The sequence below is a fragment of the Oncorhynchus kisutch genome, unplaced genomic scaffold (genome assembly GCF_002021735.2).
Source record: "Oncorhynchus kisutch isolate 150728-3 unplaced genomic scaffold, Okis_V2 scaffold2178, whole genome shotgun sequence".
Lineage (NCBI taxonomy): Eukaryota > Metazoa > Chordata > Actinopteri > Salmoniformes > Salmonidae > Oncorhynchus > Oncorhynchus kisutch.
Genome location: NW_022264123.1, coordinates 1 through 17,366, shown reverse-complemented (window position 1 = coordinate 17,366; position 17,366 = coordinate 1). Strand labels below are relative to the sequence as shown.

The 17,366-nt window shown below is 47.3% G+C and overlaps 1 pseudogene; it reads right to left on the bottom strand.

Annotated features, from left to right (window-relative positions):
- On the bottom strand, nucleotides 1-15,630 carry LOC116369368 (palmitoleoyl-protein carboxylesterase notum1a-like; annotated as a pseudogene).
- Between the last annotated feature and the right edge of the window lie 1,736 nt (nucleotides 15,631-17,366).

Sequence of the window (17,366 nt, the reverse complement as noted above, 5' to 3'; positions counted from 1 at the left end):
GTTGAGTTCAGCGTTGTTGAGTTCAGCGTTGGTCAGTTCAGCGTTGGTCAGTTCAGCGTTGTTCAGTTCAGCGTTGGTCAGTTCAGCATTGTTCAGTTGTTTGAACTTAAATTTATTCAGTCCTGTTGCTTAGAGTTCAGTCCTGTTGCTTAGAGTTCAGTCCTGTTGCTTAGAGTTCAGTTCTGTTGCTTAGAGTTCAGTCCTGTTGCTTAGAGTTCAGTCCTGTTGCTTAGAGTTCAGTTCTGTTGCTTAGAGTTCAGTTCTGTTTCTATTCTGTTCCTTTCATCTCCACCAAAGCGTTCTATGGCGCTGCTGTGTCAGAGTGTGTGTGTGCGTTTCATTTCAGCTACCTGTGTGAGTCTCTCCCTGCTCAGTTCCCGTTATTCAGCATCCCCAGCAGTCTCCCTGCGTCCATGCCCTGTTGCTGGGCCATCTTGGCAACATCAAACCCCATGTGTTTCAGGAACTGGATCACGCTCATTTCCTGTCCGGTGATCTGATCCCGTATAGTGGGACAGGTGGGATTACAGTGAGGCCAGGGGCAGCTGTCAATCAGACGCAGAGGACAGCGCCTCGGAGAGGAAGCTGGGGGCAGGGCCTTATTGGGGGTGGGGTTAGGATTGTTGCTATGGGTGTCGTTGTTGGAGGATCTTTGGTGGAGGTTGTTGTCGTGGAGACCACGGTCCCAGCAGTGTAGGGCTCTGGGGAGGGATGTTCCTTTGACTTGGATGTCCATCCAGTAACTATGGTAACACGGAGGAGTGGAAAGGAGGTTAGAAATGGGAGAGGTACTCGGTCAAGTCACTCATTTTTTTGCAAAGCTCCAAATTAAGGTTCTGATATGTCTAATCTGAGACTCAGTTATGATATGTCTAATCTAAAACCCAGTTATGATATGTCTAATCTGAGACCCAGTTATGATATGTCTAATCTAAAACCCAGTTATGGTATGTCTAATCTGAGACCCAGTTATGATATGTCTAATCTGAGAACCGGTTATGGTATGTCTAATCTAAGACCCAGTTATGATATGTCTAATCTGAGACCCAGTTATGATATGTCTAATCTAAGACCCAGTTATGATATGTCTAATCTAAGACCCAGTTATGATATGTCTAATCTGAGACCCAGTTATGATATGTCTAATCTGAGACCCAGTTATGATATGTCTAATCTGAGACCCAGTTATGATATGTCTAATCTAAGACCCAGTTATGATATGTCTAATCTGAGACCCAGTTATGATATGTCTAATCTGAGGAGAAATTATGATCAGTGACTGTCACCTCACTTCCTGGTGATGACCTCATGGGATAGGCAGGCTGGAGCAAACAGGGCCCTGGCAGTCAGAACAGACAGATCCATCAACGTGATCAGAGGAGAGTTAACATTCCACATAACATAAAACAGGAAGTTATGGTATGTGTGTGTGTTTGTACATTATTGTGTGTGTGTTATCTCTGTGTATACTATCCAATGTGTGCGTGTGTGTCTTACGGGACGTCTTTGAGTGTGTCCTCAGCTCATTGCCCAGATTCTGTATGTATCTCCATTGTCCCTCGTGGACCGGATGACCAGTCAGGTGGATGTTATCTACTGTTAACTGGGCCTCATCAAATAACCACTGGACTACAAACACTGGACCTAGAGAGAGAGAGAGAGGTTAGAGGGGGGGGGGGGGGGAGGGAGGAGAGAGGGTGTCTACTGTTAACTGGGTCTCATCAAATAACACTGCACGTGGAGAGAAAAAGAGTGCTAGAGGGAGACACACAGAAGAAGAGACAGAGCAAGAAGGGAAGAGACCGTGCTAGAGAGAGAGACACACACACACAGAGAGAGAGAAGAGAGAGGAGGAGAGACACACACACAGAGAGAGAGGGAGAGAGAGAGACACACAGAGAGAGAGAAGAGAGAGAGGACACACAAGAGAGAGAGGGTGAGAGAGAGAGAGAGGACACACACAGAGAGAGAGGGAGAGAGAGAAGAGAGAGAGGGGAGAGACACACACAGAGAGAGAGAGGGGAGAGAAGAGAGAGAGTACTAGAAACACTTTTACTCTTGAGCGTGGGGTAGACTTTATATCCGAAGAAGCAGTTCCACTCCTCTCCTATGTGAGTCTGTCTTCAGCTCTCTGGCACCACACTACCCCCAGTACCTAGACAGGAAACAGGAAGTATAGTCACAGTTATCATCGTATGGTCACTCGTTGTCTCTCCCTCTACCTCTCTCTCCCCCTCCCCTCCTCCCTCCCTCCCCCTCCCTCCCTCCCTCCCTCCCCTCCCCTCCTTCTCTCTCTCCCTCCCTCCTTCCCTCTTCTCTCTCTCACCTGATTCCTCTCCTGATAGCCTCAGTAGGGTCACAGCTGATGGTGCTGTGACAGTCTGTAGATCTGTACTGCTTGTTATCCAGGAACCAGCCAGAGTCAGCCAGACCCCGGACCTGAATTTCCCCTTGTCCCCGGGACTCCAGGTGCTCCGCCACACGGTCCACGTTCAGTAGTACACCTGTACCCCCCGCACTGCAGGGGAGAGGGAGGAAGTGGGGAGAGAAAGGAAAGGGAGAGAGTGTAAAAAACATTCAGTAATCCAGAGAGGGGGAAATAAGGAGAGTTGGAGAGGTCCAGAGGGCCAGAGGTCCAGAGGTCCAGAGGGCCAGATTGAGGGAGAAACAGACGGATGTCCAACAAGTAAGTAAAGTTAAAAGGTTTGAGACTGTGGTGATTTTATCAGACACACACACAGTGTACTGACCTGCTCCCAGCCAGTAGCAGGACCTTAGCGCTGTCCAGTCCTTTAGTAAGCAGCTCATTAACCACCTCCTTAATGATCACTGAGCCCATGAACGCATAGTCACCTACACAGAGAGAAACAGGAAGACAGGCGCAGTAGACACATTGATTGATAGCTTGTTATACAACCGGTGGGTTTAATTCTGAATGCTGATTGGTTAAAACCGCATTCCAGCCGGTGTCTATTCCACAAGTTACCACCAGCTAAATCTATGATGTTGAAATGTCTATTTACTCTGTTCCATGTGACTGCAATCCACGGTCTCATCAGCCCAGCCAGGCAATTTATAAACTTCATCTCCACTATAAAAAGCATCTAGACATGATCTCACATTTCTTTTAGACTAACATTTAGTTTTCAACAACAGAGATTTGTATAAACCTTGCTGTCTGTCTCTCTGACATTTGCAACATTGTTTAAATATTAAAATTCGATCTCCAGCTGTCCCAACGCTTCAGGATGAGACAGGCAGGAAGCTTTTCTCAGTCAGTCGAAATAATGAATCCGCATATTTTTTGGTGTATACAGTGGGGAGAACAAGTATTTGATAACCTGCAAAATCGGCAGTGTTTCCTACTTACAAAGCATGTAGAGGTCTGTCATTTTTATCATAGGTACCAAATCCAGAAAATCACATTGTATGATTTTTAAGTAATTAATTTGCATTTTATTGCATGACATAAGTATTTGATCACCTACCAACCAGTAAGAATTCCGGCTCTCACAGACCTGTTAGTTTTTCTTTAAGAAGACCTCCTGTTCTCCACTCATTACCTGTATTAACTGCACCTGTTTGAACTCATTACCTGTATAAATTAAACCTGTCCACACACTCAATCAAACAGACTCCAACCTCTCCACAATGGCCAAGACCAGGGGGCTGTGTAAGGACATCAGGGTTAAATTGTAGACCTGCACAAGGCTGGGATGGGCTACAGGACAATAGGCAAGCAGCTTGGTGAGAAGGCAACAACTGTTGGCGCAATTATTAGAAAATGGAAGAAGTTCAAGATGACGGTCAATCACCCGTGGTCTGGGGCTACATGCAAGATCTCACCTCGTGGGGCATCAATGATCATGAGGAAGGTGAGGGATTAGCCCTGAACTACACGGCAGGACCTGGTCAATGACCTGAAGAAATCTGGGACCACAGTCTCAAAGCAAACCATTAGTAACACACTATGCCGTCATGGATTAAAATCCTGCAGTGTACGCAATCCTGCTGAAGCCAGCGCATGTCCAGGCCCGTCTGAAGTTTGCCAATGACCATCTGGATGATCCAGAGGAGGGATGTGGTCTGATGAGACAAAAATAGAGGTTTTTGGTCTAAACTCCACTCGCCGTGTTTGGAGGAAGAAGAAGGATGAGTAAAACCCCAAGAACACCATCCCAACCGTGAAGCATGGAGGTGGAAACATCATTCTTTGGGATGCTTTTCTGCAAAGGGGACAGGACGACTGCACCGTATTGAGGGGAAGATGGATGGGGCCAAGTATCACGAGATCTTGGCCAACAACCTCCTTCCCTCAGTAAGAGCATTGAAGATGGGTCGTGGCTGGGTCTTCCAGCATGACAACAACCCAAAACACACAGCCAGGCAACTAAGGAGTGGCTCCGTAAGAAGCATCTCAAGGTCCTGGAGTGGCCTAGCCAGTCTCCAGACCTGAACCCAATAGAACATCTTTGGAGGGAGCTGAAAGTCCATATTGCCCAGCAACAGCCTCGAAACCTGAAGGATCTGGAGAAGGTCCGTATGGAGGAGTGGGGCCAAAATCCCTGCTGCAGTGTGTGCAGCAGGGATTTTAGATTCCGTCTCTCACAGTTGAAGTGTACCTATGTTAAAAATTACAGACCTCTACATGCTTTGTAAGTAGGAAAACCTGCAAAATCGGCAGTGTATTAAATACTTGTTCTCCCCACTGTGTATACAAAGAAATGTCAATAGAAATCGGTTGAAACAAAGTGCAGCTAGTTTGCAGTCTTTCCAGTTCCAGTTTGAAGTGATTGTGTCAGCTGTGTTGTTGGTTAGCGAGAGAACACAGTTTCTATGTCAGGTGAAATCACGCCTCATTAGCTCATTGTTGTGGAAGTATCCAAATAAATGTAGTTGGCCAGCTAGCAAGCAAGGGATCAGAACGTTACCAGCAATAGAACATTTAGAACCCACGACTGGGTCTCGTCTCTGGCAACCGAACTGACAGAAGGAACGAATGGGTCTCGTCTCTGGCAACCGAACTGATAGAAGGAACGAATGGGTCTCGTCTGTGGCAACCGAACTGATAGAAAGAACGAATGGGTCTCGTCTCTGGCAACCGAACTGATAGAAGGAACGAATGGGTCTCGTCTGTGGCAACCGAACTGACAGAAGGAACGACTGGGTCGCGTCTCTGGCAACCGAACTGACAGGAGGAACGAATGGGTCTCGTCTGTGGCAACCGAACTGACAGAAGGAATGAATGGGTCGCGTCTGTGGCAACCGAACTGACAGAAGGAACGAATGGGTCTCGTCTGTGGCAACCGAACTGACAGAAGGAACGACTGGGTCTCGTCTCTGGCAACCGAACTGACAGAAGGAACGAATGGGTCTCGTCTCTGGCAACCGAACTGACAGAAGGAACGAATGGGTCTCGTCTCTGGCAACCGAACTGACAGAAGGAACGAATGGGTCTCGTCTCTGGCAACCGAACTGACAGAAGGAACGAATGGGTCGCGTCTGTGGCAACCGAACTGACAGAAGGAACGAATGGGTCTCATCTCTGGCAACCGAACTGACAGAAGGAACGAATGGGTCTTGTCTGTGGCAACCGAACTGACAGAAGGAACGACTGGGTCGCGTCTGTGGCAACCGAACTGACAGAAGGAACAAATGGGTCTCGTCTCTGGCAACCGAACTGACAGACATTATCAGGATTATCACTTAAATGTCTTGAATTATTTGAAATGAAATGCAGGTTTTTTTCCAAAGAGGACCCTATTCCCTATAGAGTGCACTATATACTGAACTGATGTTCCCTACTTTGGTCAGTCTTTGCTGAGGCTCCACTCCAGGCATCACTAGAGCAGTATGGGATGAACCTAGAGGGAGAGGAGAGAGAGATCTTCATGCTTTGTTGATTTCCAAAACCTTTTGACTCAATTTGGCATGAGGGTCTGCTATACAAATGGGTGGAAAGTGGTGTTGGGGGAAAAACATATGACATTATAAAATCCATGTACACAAACAACAAGTTCTGGGGTTAAAATTGGCACAAAAAAACCACACATTCTTTCCACCAGGCCATGGGGTGAAGACAGGGATGCAGCTTAAGCCCCACCCTCTTCAACAAATAGATCAACCAGTTGGCCAGTTTGAGAACAAGTTCTCATTTACAACTGCGACCTGGCCAAGATAAAGCAAAGCAGTGTGACACAAACACAGTTACACATGGAATAAACAAACATACAGTCAATAATACAGTAGAAAAAGTCTATATACAGTATGTGCAAATGAGGTAAGATTAGGGAGGTAAGGCAATAAATAGGCCAATAGTGGCAAGTAATTACAATTGAATGATTTAATGATCTAATTATCCGACAGACAGACAGACAGACAGACAAGAGTCCCTCAGGGGGGAGACAGACAGACAGACAGACAGAGAGTTAGAAAACCCTAACACACAGAGACTGAGAGTTTTCCAGTCAGAGGGAGGGAGCGATAGGAGAGAGGCGATAGGAGAGAAGAGCGATAGGAGAGAAGAGCGATAGGAGAGAAGAGCGATAGCAGAGAAGAGCGATAGCAGAGAAGAGCGATAGCAGAGAAGAGCGATAGGAGAGAAGAGCGATAGCAGAGAAGATCGATAGCAGAGAAGAGCGATAGGAGAGAGCGATAGGAGAGAAGAGCGATAGGAGAGAAGAGCGATAGGAGAGAAGAGCGATAGCAGAGAAGAGCGATAGCAGAGAAGAGCGATAGCAGAGAAGAGCGATAGCAGAGAAGAGCGATAGGAGAGAGAGAGAGAGCAGACTGAAAAGAAGGAGTCAAATAACGAAGAGAAAAGAGGATGGAGTTTTACCCATGTGGCATTCCACCAATAGGGGTGTTCTCCTCTGGCTGAGGAGACAGAATACCTGTACCTGGAGCCAGAGAACCACAGAGAGGGGATAAGACCCATGGAAATGAAGAGAGAGAGAGGGGATAAAGACCCATGGAAATGAAGAGAGAGGAGGGGATAAAGACCATGGAAATGAAGAGATGAGAGGGGATAAAAGCCCATGGAAATGAAGAGAGTGGGTATAAGACCCATGGAAATGAAGAGAGAGGGGGGGATAAAGACCCATGGAAATGAAGAGAGAGAGGGGATAAAGACCCATGGAAATGAGAGAGAGAGGGGATAAAGACCCATGGAAATGAAGAGAAGAGAGGGGATAAAGACCCATGGAAATGGAGAGAGAGAGGGGATAAAGACCCATGGAAATGAAGAGAGAGAGGGGATAAATACCCATGGAAATGAAGAGAGGGTATAAAGACCCATGGAAATGAAGAGAGAGAGGAGGATAAGACCCATGGAAATGAGAGAGAGAGGAGGGGATAAAGACCCATGAAATTAAGAGAGAGAGGGGGAGATAAAGACCCATGGAAATGAAGAGAGAGAGGAGGGGATAAAGACCCATGGAAATTAAGAGAGAGAGGGGGAGATAAAGACCCATGGAAATGAAGAGAGAGAGGGGATAAAGACCCATGGAAATGAAGAGAGAGGGGATAAAGACCCATGGAAATGAAGAGGGGATAAAGACGCATGGAAATGAAGAGAGAGAGAGAGAGAGAGAGACAGAGAGACAGAGAGACAGAGAGAGAGAGAGAGAGAGAGAGAGAGAGAGAGAAGAGAGAGAGAGAGAGAGAGAGAGAGAGAGAGAGAGAAGAGACAGAGAGACAGAGAGACAGAGAGACAGAGAGAGAGAGAGAGAGAGAGAGAGAGAGAGAGAGAGAGAGAGGGAGGGAGGGAGAGGGAGGGAGGGAGGGAGGGAGGGAGGGAGGGAGGGAGGGAGGGAGGGGGGAGGGAGGGAGGGAGGGAGGGAGAGTACTTGTGAGTGTGAGATTAATTTTGGTAACTAAAACAGACAGACTGACTGAGTTCTACTGATTAATGGGAAACACTAACATTTATATGGCCTGAGATCTGTTCCCTCTACAGCCTGTACTGGACCAATGATTTTTAAGAGTCAATTCGTTTTTGCAGCAGCTCCCTGAACAGACAATCATAAGCCTAATTTTGACTGGTTATAACACTTAATACTAGTTATTATTACTAGTTCATAAACATGTTATAAGCATGTTACAGTGTTCTGGTGAAGTCTGACTAGCACAGGTTATAGAAACAGTATTACTCGCTATTACCATTAATAAACATGTCATGAGCTTGTAATAAGTGTTTATAACAGTGTGCTGACCTGTTCTGGTGCGTGGCCACTTGAGGGAGCTCATGAATCTCCTCATTGTCTGGTACCTGGTGTCACAAGTCTGTCTGTTGAAACAGTACCATCCACCTACACAGACCAACAACATGACATACAGTACCATACCATCCACCTACACAGACCAACAACAACATTACATACAGTACCATCCACCTACACAGACCAACAACAACATTACACACAGTACCATCCACCTACACAGACCAACAACATTACACACAGTACCATCCACCTACACAGACCAACAACATTACACACAGTACCATCCACCTACACAGACCAACAACAACATTACACACAGTACCATCCACCTACACAGACCAACAACATTACACACAGCACCATCCACCTACACAGAACAACAACATTACACACAGTACCATCCACCTACACAGACCAACAACAACATTACATACAGTACCATCCACCTACACAGACCAACAACAACATTACATACAGCACCATCCACCTACACAGACCAACAACACATTACACACAGTACCATCCACCTACACAGACCAACAACAACATTACATACAGTACCATCCACCTACACAGACCAACAACAACATTACATACAGTACCATCCACCTACACAGACCAACAACAACATTACACACAGTACCATCCACCTACACAGACCAACAACATTACACACAGTACCATCCACCTACACAGACCAACAACAACATTACACACAGTACCATCCACCTACACAGACCAACAACAACATTACACACAGTACCATCCACCTACACAGACCAACAACATTACACACAGTACCATCCACCTACACAGACCAACAACATTATACACAGTACTATCCACCTACACAGACCAACAACATTACACACACACCACCCATCCACCTACACAGACCACAACATTACATACAGTACCATCCACCTACACAGACCAACAACATTACACACAGCACCATCCACCTACACAGACCAACAACAACATTACATACAGTACCATCCACCTACACAGACCAACAACAACATTACACACAGCACCATCCACCTACACAGACCAACAACAACATTACACAGTACCATCCACCTACACAGACCAACAACAACATTACATACAGTACCATCCACCTACACAGACCAACAACAACATTACACACAGCACCATCCACCTACACAGACCAACAACAACATTACACACAGTACCATCCACCTACACAGACCAACAACAACATTACACACAGCACCATCCACCTACACAGACCAACAACAACATTACACACAGCACCATCCACCTACACAGAACAACAACATTACACACAGTACCATCCACCTACACAGACCAACAACAACATTACACACAGTACCATCCACCTACACAGTCCAACAACATTACACACAGCACCATCCACCTACACAGACCAACAACAACATTACATACAGTACCATCCACCTACACAGACCAACAAAAACATTACATACAGTACCATCCACCTACACAGACCAACAACAACATTACACACAGTTCCTTCCACCTACACAGAGAAGAAGAAGAACAACAACAACACACAGCACCAGGGTCCAATCCAAGGCCGTTTATAGAGAGCACACAGCACCTTTTAAAGGTCATTTCTCTGCCATTTGTGCAGCTCACATTCACGATAAACACAGTGATTGTCAACTCCAACGTACATAAACATTAAGAGGTTGTCGGCTGTACAGCGTTCTGCCCTGTAACGTGCCTGGGATTGAAATACACAACAGACAAATACCAGAGCGTTTGGAAGTCTTAAACCTCTCAACTCACCCTCCAAGAATATCAGCCATCTCTTGCTGCCTTTAGATTCCTTGATGTAGTACCTATACAGGACAATACAAAAACAAACTGTTTTACAGGTGTGTGTGTGTGTGTGTTGTGTTTTTCTCCCTCACTCCCCTTTTCTTCTTCAAAGTGGGCCATCTGACAGAGTCAGATTAGACTGGGGGGGAAAGCAGTGTTGGCAGACCCCGACACACACACACACACACACACACACACACACACACGCAGAGAGAGTATGTATTTCTGAGAATCTACATTCACACACACACACACACAGAGAGAGTATGTATTTCTGAGAATCTACATTCACACACACACACACACACACACACAGAGAGAGTATGTATTTCTGAGAATCTACATTCACACACACACACACACAGAGAGAGAGTATTGTATTTCTGAGAATCTACATTCACACACACCACACACACACACACACACACGCAGAGAGAGTATGTATTTCTGAGAATCTACATTCACACACACTGGGTGGGTTTGTGTTATCGACGGCTCCAGAACGTGTGAGGTCCTTTAGGCTTCTGCTTTGAACTAGACTTGAAACATTTGGCTCTGGTTTCCAGCTAAAACACTCAGACAGACAGAGCCCATTCAGATGCCTAAAACACCCTTTCAACAGGGCCTGTTTGGATGCCTATATCAAAGGAACCCAGGGCCATTATATTAAGGAATGGATTAGTGTGTATAGAAAGTCCTCACCACAGGAGAGTTACACTACTGATGACTGATGACTAGTGGTCCGGCCTGGCAGACACAGACACTCAAGACACTCAGACACACAGACACTCAGCCACTCAGACACACAGACACTCAGCCACTCAGACACACAGACACTCAGACACTCAGACACACAGACACTCAGACACACAGACACTCAGTCAGACTGATGACTAGTGGTCCGGCCTGGCAGACACACACAGACACTCAGACACACACATAAACAAGGGGACACGTCTTTGGGCTGCTGTGTGAGGTTGTGTGAAACAGACACACACTCGTGTGCTGTTATGAGCAGGCAGGTGATGGCATGAGCAGTTCACACACACAGACTCGTGTGCTGTTATGAGCAGGCAGGTGATGGCATGAACAGTTCACACACACAGACTCCAGTTCTGCTGCCATCCATCTCCATTAGTGAGAGATATACCAGGTGTTTAGGTTAAAGAGGATCAACTGTGTCTCTATACACTCTGTTGGACAGCTGTTGGAGGTAGAATGGAGAGAGAGAGAGAGAGAGAGAGTAGAGAGGGGACGCCAGGTTGAACATTAAAAAATGAAAGAGTAGAGAGTAGAGAGTAGAGAGGGACGCCAGGTTGAACATTAAAAAATGAAAGAGTAGAGAGAGGGGACACCAGGTTGAACATTTAAAAATGAAAGAGTAGAGAGTAGAGAGTAGAGAGTAGAGAGGGGACGCCAGGTTGAAACATTTAAAAATGAAAGAGTAGAGAGTAGATAGTAGAGAGTAGAGAGGGGACGCCAGGTTGGACATTTAAATGAAAGAGTAGAGAGTAGAGAGAGAGTAGAGATGGACGCCAGGTTGGTTGGACATTTAAAATGAAACAGGAGAGAGTAGAGAGTAGAGAGGGGACGCCAGGTTGGACATTTAAAATGAAAGAGTAGAGTAGAGAGGGGACGCCAGGTTGGAACATTTAAAATGAAACAGGAGAGAGTAGAGAGTAGAGAGGGGACGCCAGGTTGGAACATTTAAAAATGAAACAGGAGAGAGTAGAGAGGAGCGCCAGGTTGGAACATTTAAATTAGAGAGTAGAGAGGGGACGCCAGGTTGGGTTCAAGTAGTGCAAACAAATCAACGTCAGAAGCTTCATTTGTGATTAAGAAACACAGGGAGAGTAAATTCCTCACATCCTCAGACACATTGTTCTTAATAACTCCCCGTGGCTGTGGGAAAATACCCCCCTACCCCCTCCCCTGTTTGGGCTTTACACACACATGCCTATGGCCGCGGGAGAAGTGTCGCCTTAGCAGCAGTGATCCACTATACATATAGCCACGCTAGCTTCGCCCTCGTGTGGGTGTTAGCAAGCATGCTAGGTACGGCTAGGTATCAACAGCTAATCCAGTCCGGGCTGGAAGTTATAGTGAGGTTCAATTGGTCAATAGAGATGCAATGTTGTGGAGTATTTGGATGAAGTTCAGCGTGCTGGATGGATCTCTGCAGTAACTCTCGAGGGCAGACTGCGTGGTTCAGAGGGTTGGGTCCTTCGTGAGAAATTAGCCATTTGTGGTTGGAGGGATAAGCGCCGGTTGTAATTGTCTCTGCTGGTTGTCAGATAGAGCAGCAGGCATGCATGCGTGCCCAGAGCGTGTCTGCCTGGCCGTGCATGGCCTCGCGCACCGCAAGTGAGGGTCTATTGAGAGGTCTCTTGTGGTTTGGGATGCTGCTGACACACACAGTCACATCGATGGAGAGAGGAGACACTCACAATTGCTGTTGTGCTGATTCTCTCATCCATCCTCTCTATGTAAAGCGATGTGTAGGTCTGAGGTCTTTATTTGGGATAGAGTAGGATCACGAGAGGTTCCGTTGTGATGAATCACATCAATCTCTCGCTTTCTCTTCTCTCTCTCTCCCGTTGATTCATAATGGAATAGTCATCTTAAAGATGAATAACACTGTCACATGTTCATAGGGCCTATTCTATTCAACCTTCAGTTGACTTGTGAGCTTGTTCTCACACTGGAGAAGACAAAATACAACTGGCAAAAGCAGTGTTTTTCTCTCTCACACCTGGCAACCATGGTGTGAAACAAAGAAGGATTTCAAAGCACTATTTGACCAAAACGTTGGAATTTGGAAACGTTGGAAACGTTGGAGGATAAACCCTATTTTCTTCCCATCGGCCCATGTTTGCTCCATTGGTCACTATCAACCTATAACTGTCATGACGCTTTCCTGCAGGGCACCTGTCGTGGCTGGAAGTGGATCTGAGAGGACAACAGGGCACCTGTCGTGGCTGGAAGTGGATCTGTGAGGACAACAGGGCACCTGTCGCGGCTGGAAGGGATCTGAGAGGACAACAGGGCACCTGTCGCGGCTGGAAGTGGATCTGAGAGGACAACAGGGCACCTGTCGCGGCTGGAAGTGCATCTGAGAGGACAACAGGGCACCTGTCGCGGCTGGAAGTGGATCTGTGAGGACAACAGGGCACCTGTCCCGACTGGAAGGGGATCTGAGAGGACAACAGGGCACCTGTCGCGGCTGGAAGGGGATCTGAGAGGACAACAGGGCACCTGTCCCGACTGGAAGGGGATCTGAGAGGACAACAGGGCACCTGTCGCGGCTGGAAGGGGATCTGAGAGGACAACAGGGCACTTGTCGCGGCTGGAAGTGGATCTGAGAGGACAACAGGGCACCTGTCGCGGCTGGAAGTGGATCTGAGAGGACAACAGGGCACCTGTCGCGGCTGGAAGTGGATCTGAGAGGACAACAGGGCACCTGTCGCGGCTGGAAGTGGATCTGAGAGGACAACAGGGCACCTGTCGCGGCTGGAAGTGGATCTGAGAGGACAACAGGGCACCTGTCGCTGCTGGAAGTGGATCTGAGAGGACAACAGGGCACCTGTCGCGGCTGGAAGGGGATCTGAGAGGACAACAGGGCACCTGTCGCGGCTGGAAGTGGATCTGAGAGGACAACAGGGCACCTGTCGCGGCTGGAAGGGGATCTGAGAGGACAACAGGGCACCTGTCGCGGCTGGAAGTGGATCTGAGAGGACAACAGGGCACCCGTCGCGCTGGAAGTGGATCTGAGAGGACAGGAGCACGGGGCACCTGTCACGGCTGGAAGTGGATCTGAGAGGACAACAGGGCACCTGTCACGCTGGAAGAAGTGGATCTGAGAGGACAACAGGGCACCTGTCGCGGCTGGAAGGGGATCTGAAAGGACAACAGGGCACCTGTCGCGGCTGGAAGTGGATCTGAAAGGACAACAGGGCACCTGTCACGGCTGGAAGGGGATCTGAGAGGACAACAGGGCACCTGTCGCGGCTGGAAGTGGATCTGAGAGGACAACAGGGCACCTGTCGCGACTGGAAGTGGATCTGAGAGGACAACAGGGCACCTGTCACGGCTGGAAGGGGATCTGAGAGGACAACAGGGCACCTGTCGCGGCTGGAAGTAGATCTGAGAGGACAACAGGGCACCTGTCACGGCTGGAAGGGGATCTGAGAGGACAACAGGGCACCTGTCGCGGCTGGAAGTAGATCTGAGAGGACAACAGGGCACCTGTCGCGGCTGGAAGTGGATCTGAGAGGACAACAGGGCACCTGTCGCGGCTGGAAGTGGATCTGAGAGGACAACAGGGCACCTGTCAAGGCTGGAAGTGGATCTGAGAGGACAACAGGGCACCTGTCGCGGCTGGAAGTGGATCTGAGAGGACAACAGGGCTTCCGCTTCGTGGAATGTTTTTACTTTCACACAGTCTTTCATCACAATCATCCATTAGCGTCGCTACATTCCATTCTAATACATACAGCGTCCCCTCCTCAATTTCACTTCTTCTCTCCAAATGCGCAATATCATGACGCACCGTCTAGAAAACAATTTGGATAAAGCCAAAGGCAACAAGGATAGTAGCCTACAAGAGGATGAGATTTGTCCCTATAGACTCTGATCCGAAGTCAGTCTTGCGTTTTCCCTTCAAAACGGTTGAGGTTATATGGGTTTGGAGAGGGTAAGCTGATCCTAGACCTGTGACGCAAATAAACGCCACTAAATAAACAACCAACCAACCACCACTAAAGCTATACATTGCCTGTCGCCTGCTGTACATGAAAAACATTATTTTCACTGTGGCCTCGCGTGCTCTCTTCCGCAAAATTCCTTTTGTCAAATGTTCCATTGATGAAAGGCATCTGATCTCGCGGTCCGGGCTCCCTCTTTCTCTCTCTCGGGCTCCGACATAGATCTCAGAAAGCGCCCGTCCTCTGATCTTGTCATTTTTTATCCATTTCGGTCACATTCGGATTGACATTCGGGGCAGGAAAAGTTGTTGTTGTGGTGGTGATAGATGGACTGGATTTCACTCAACCATTGAGAGTTTGATAGACAACTGGAAACGTGTCAAAGTCAAAACGCACAACAAAAGTATGTGATTGTCATGTGAGTTTAGGCTACTTGTGAAATGTTGAAAAGTGAAGTTTAGGGCGACTTTAATTCGGGCCAATTCAGAACTTAAACGTCGAACTTGAAAGTCTTCCACTTACCCAGCTGGGGATCCATCGTTACACGTCGCAGAGGAATTGTCCAAGAAGTGCAGCCTCATGTCCTGGTCCAGCTTCTGCGCCGAGCACGGGTACAGCGACTGCGCCAGGTTTTTAATTTGGGTCATGAAGTTGTCCATGTTCCCCTCGACAGCGGTGAAGTCTAACGGGAAGCTCTCACCGGCTCCGGTCCCCTCTACTACCCGGTCCTGTATGTTAACGTTGGGGACGGCATGGCCGAGGCTCTCCGGTGTTGCGCGCGGCTGCCCCGTAGCCTCCTCGCCTCTGGTGCACCAATGTGAAGAAGACCCAACAGCAAAACGGAACGCAGCAACGCCAGAGTCCCTATAGGCCTACTTCTCTCAGTACTTTGGCTCGTCATTTCAAAAACCTTAAAAGGGAAAACGATTTAATAGTTCCTTGGGATAAAAACTAAACAAGAGTGCGTCTGGTCTGGTGAGCTAAATGAAAAAGTTGCCAAAGAGAATCAAATGTAAACAGAGAGAGAAAGAGTTCCACTTGGCATCCGTGTGTTATCGACAGAAGAATCAGGTGTTCCAAAGGTTCTAGAGCTTGACGTGTGTGTCTCGTCCGACCACTCCAAAACGCCTCCACACTAGAACGCGTAAAACATTTAAATAGTTTCAGTGTGGTGGTGCGTCATTCGCCTTCAATCCCATCCATTAGGGGGGAAAGCAATGCAATTCAAATAAAAATATAGGCTATATTAAACAATGAAAAAAATAGAAAACAACTTTGAAGTCACTCGTAAAATGTAAAAACGCTGATAAAAATACAAATCAGCCTCATTTTACTGATTCACCAAAAGTGCTTGCATCCCCCTCTATTTCTTGAGATTTCCAACGGTTTCCAACGGTTTTCCCTCAGCGCTGATAAGACAGATGGCATCACTTGTTGCTGCTGTCCTGGTCGCAGTTACATTCATACTACCAGGCACCAGAGGGGTTTTATTCAAACGTTTCCCCCTTTTCTTTCCCCCCAAACCAATCGTTATCGTGGGCTGGTGCTTTGAGGGGCGTGAGTTTCACACACACATACACGTTTGTTTTACTATCCTTGTGGGGAACAAACAAATGATTCCCATTCAAAATTATATTTCCCTAACCCTTAATACAACCTTAACCCCTAAACCTGAAATATCAATTTTCCTTGTGGGGACTGGCGAAATGTCCCCAATTGTCCGAATGTTTCTTGTTTTAGTATTCTTGTGAGGACTTCTGGTCCCCACAAGGACAGTAATACCAACAACACTCACACAGCACGTCCCCTCATGTCCAGGTTGTTCCCTTTGATGTTATGTTGTTGCCTTCGGTCTCTATTTATGTAGCGTCGTCTCTCATGTCGTGATGTGTTTTGTTTGTTCAGGATTTATTTTTGTATTTGAAATCCCAGCCCCCGTCCCGTCCCCGCAGGAGGCCTTTTGCAAGGCCGTCGTGGTAAATAATAATTTTGTTCTTAACTGCATTACCTAGTTAAATAAAATAAAAACATATTTAGGATGTCAACAAGTGATAAACCTTATACGCCTATAATTAATATTTCGTGGCGCGATATTTTCGTACTGGGTTGCCTGGATTAGGCTTTAATTGTCCTCACATGAGGAAGTTAACACCTTTAGAACGTTTATTTCGTAATTGATCGCCAGGACAGACCCTCCGTTTGTTTATTCAGAAGCCGGACATTTCCCTGGTTGTGTATTTGTTTTCAACCGCGTGTGGGCCTGGCCTCTTAACCTAAATGATGGTTGTCACACCCAGGAGGAAGGTGACAGCCGGTCGCGCGCCTCTCCCCCATGACCCACACCTTCTCGTCAACAACCCATTCTGTGTCCAGATGGTGAGAAGTGAGTTGACGGATGTAGACTGCCCTCTCCTTTCAGACCCCTTAGAGATATAGGATCAGTCAGGGACTGAAACCCCAAGCCACTTCACCATCTCTCTCTCTTTTTCTCAAATCAAATTGGATTTGTGACATGGGCCGAATACAACAGGTGTAGTAGAACAGACCTTACCGTGAAATGCTGAATACAACAGGTGTAGTAGACCTTACCGTGAATGCTGAATACAAC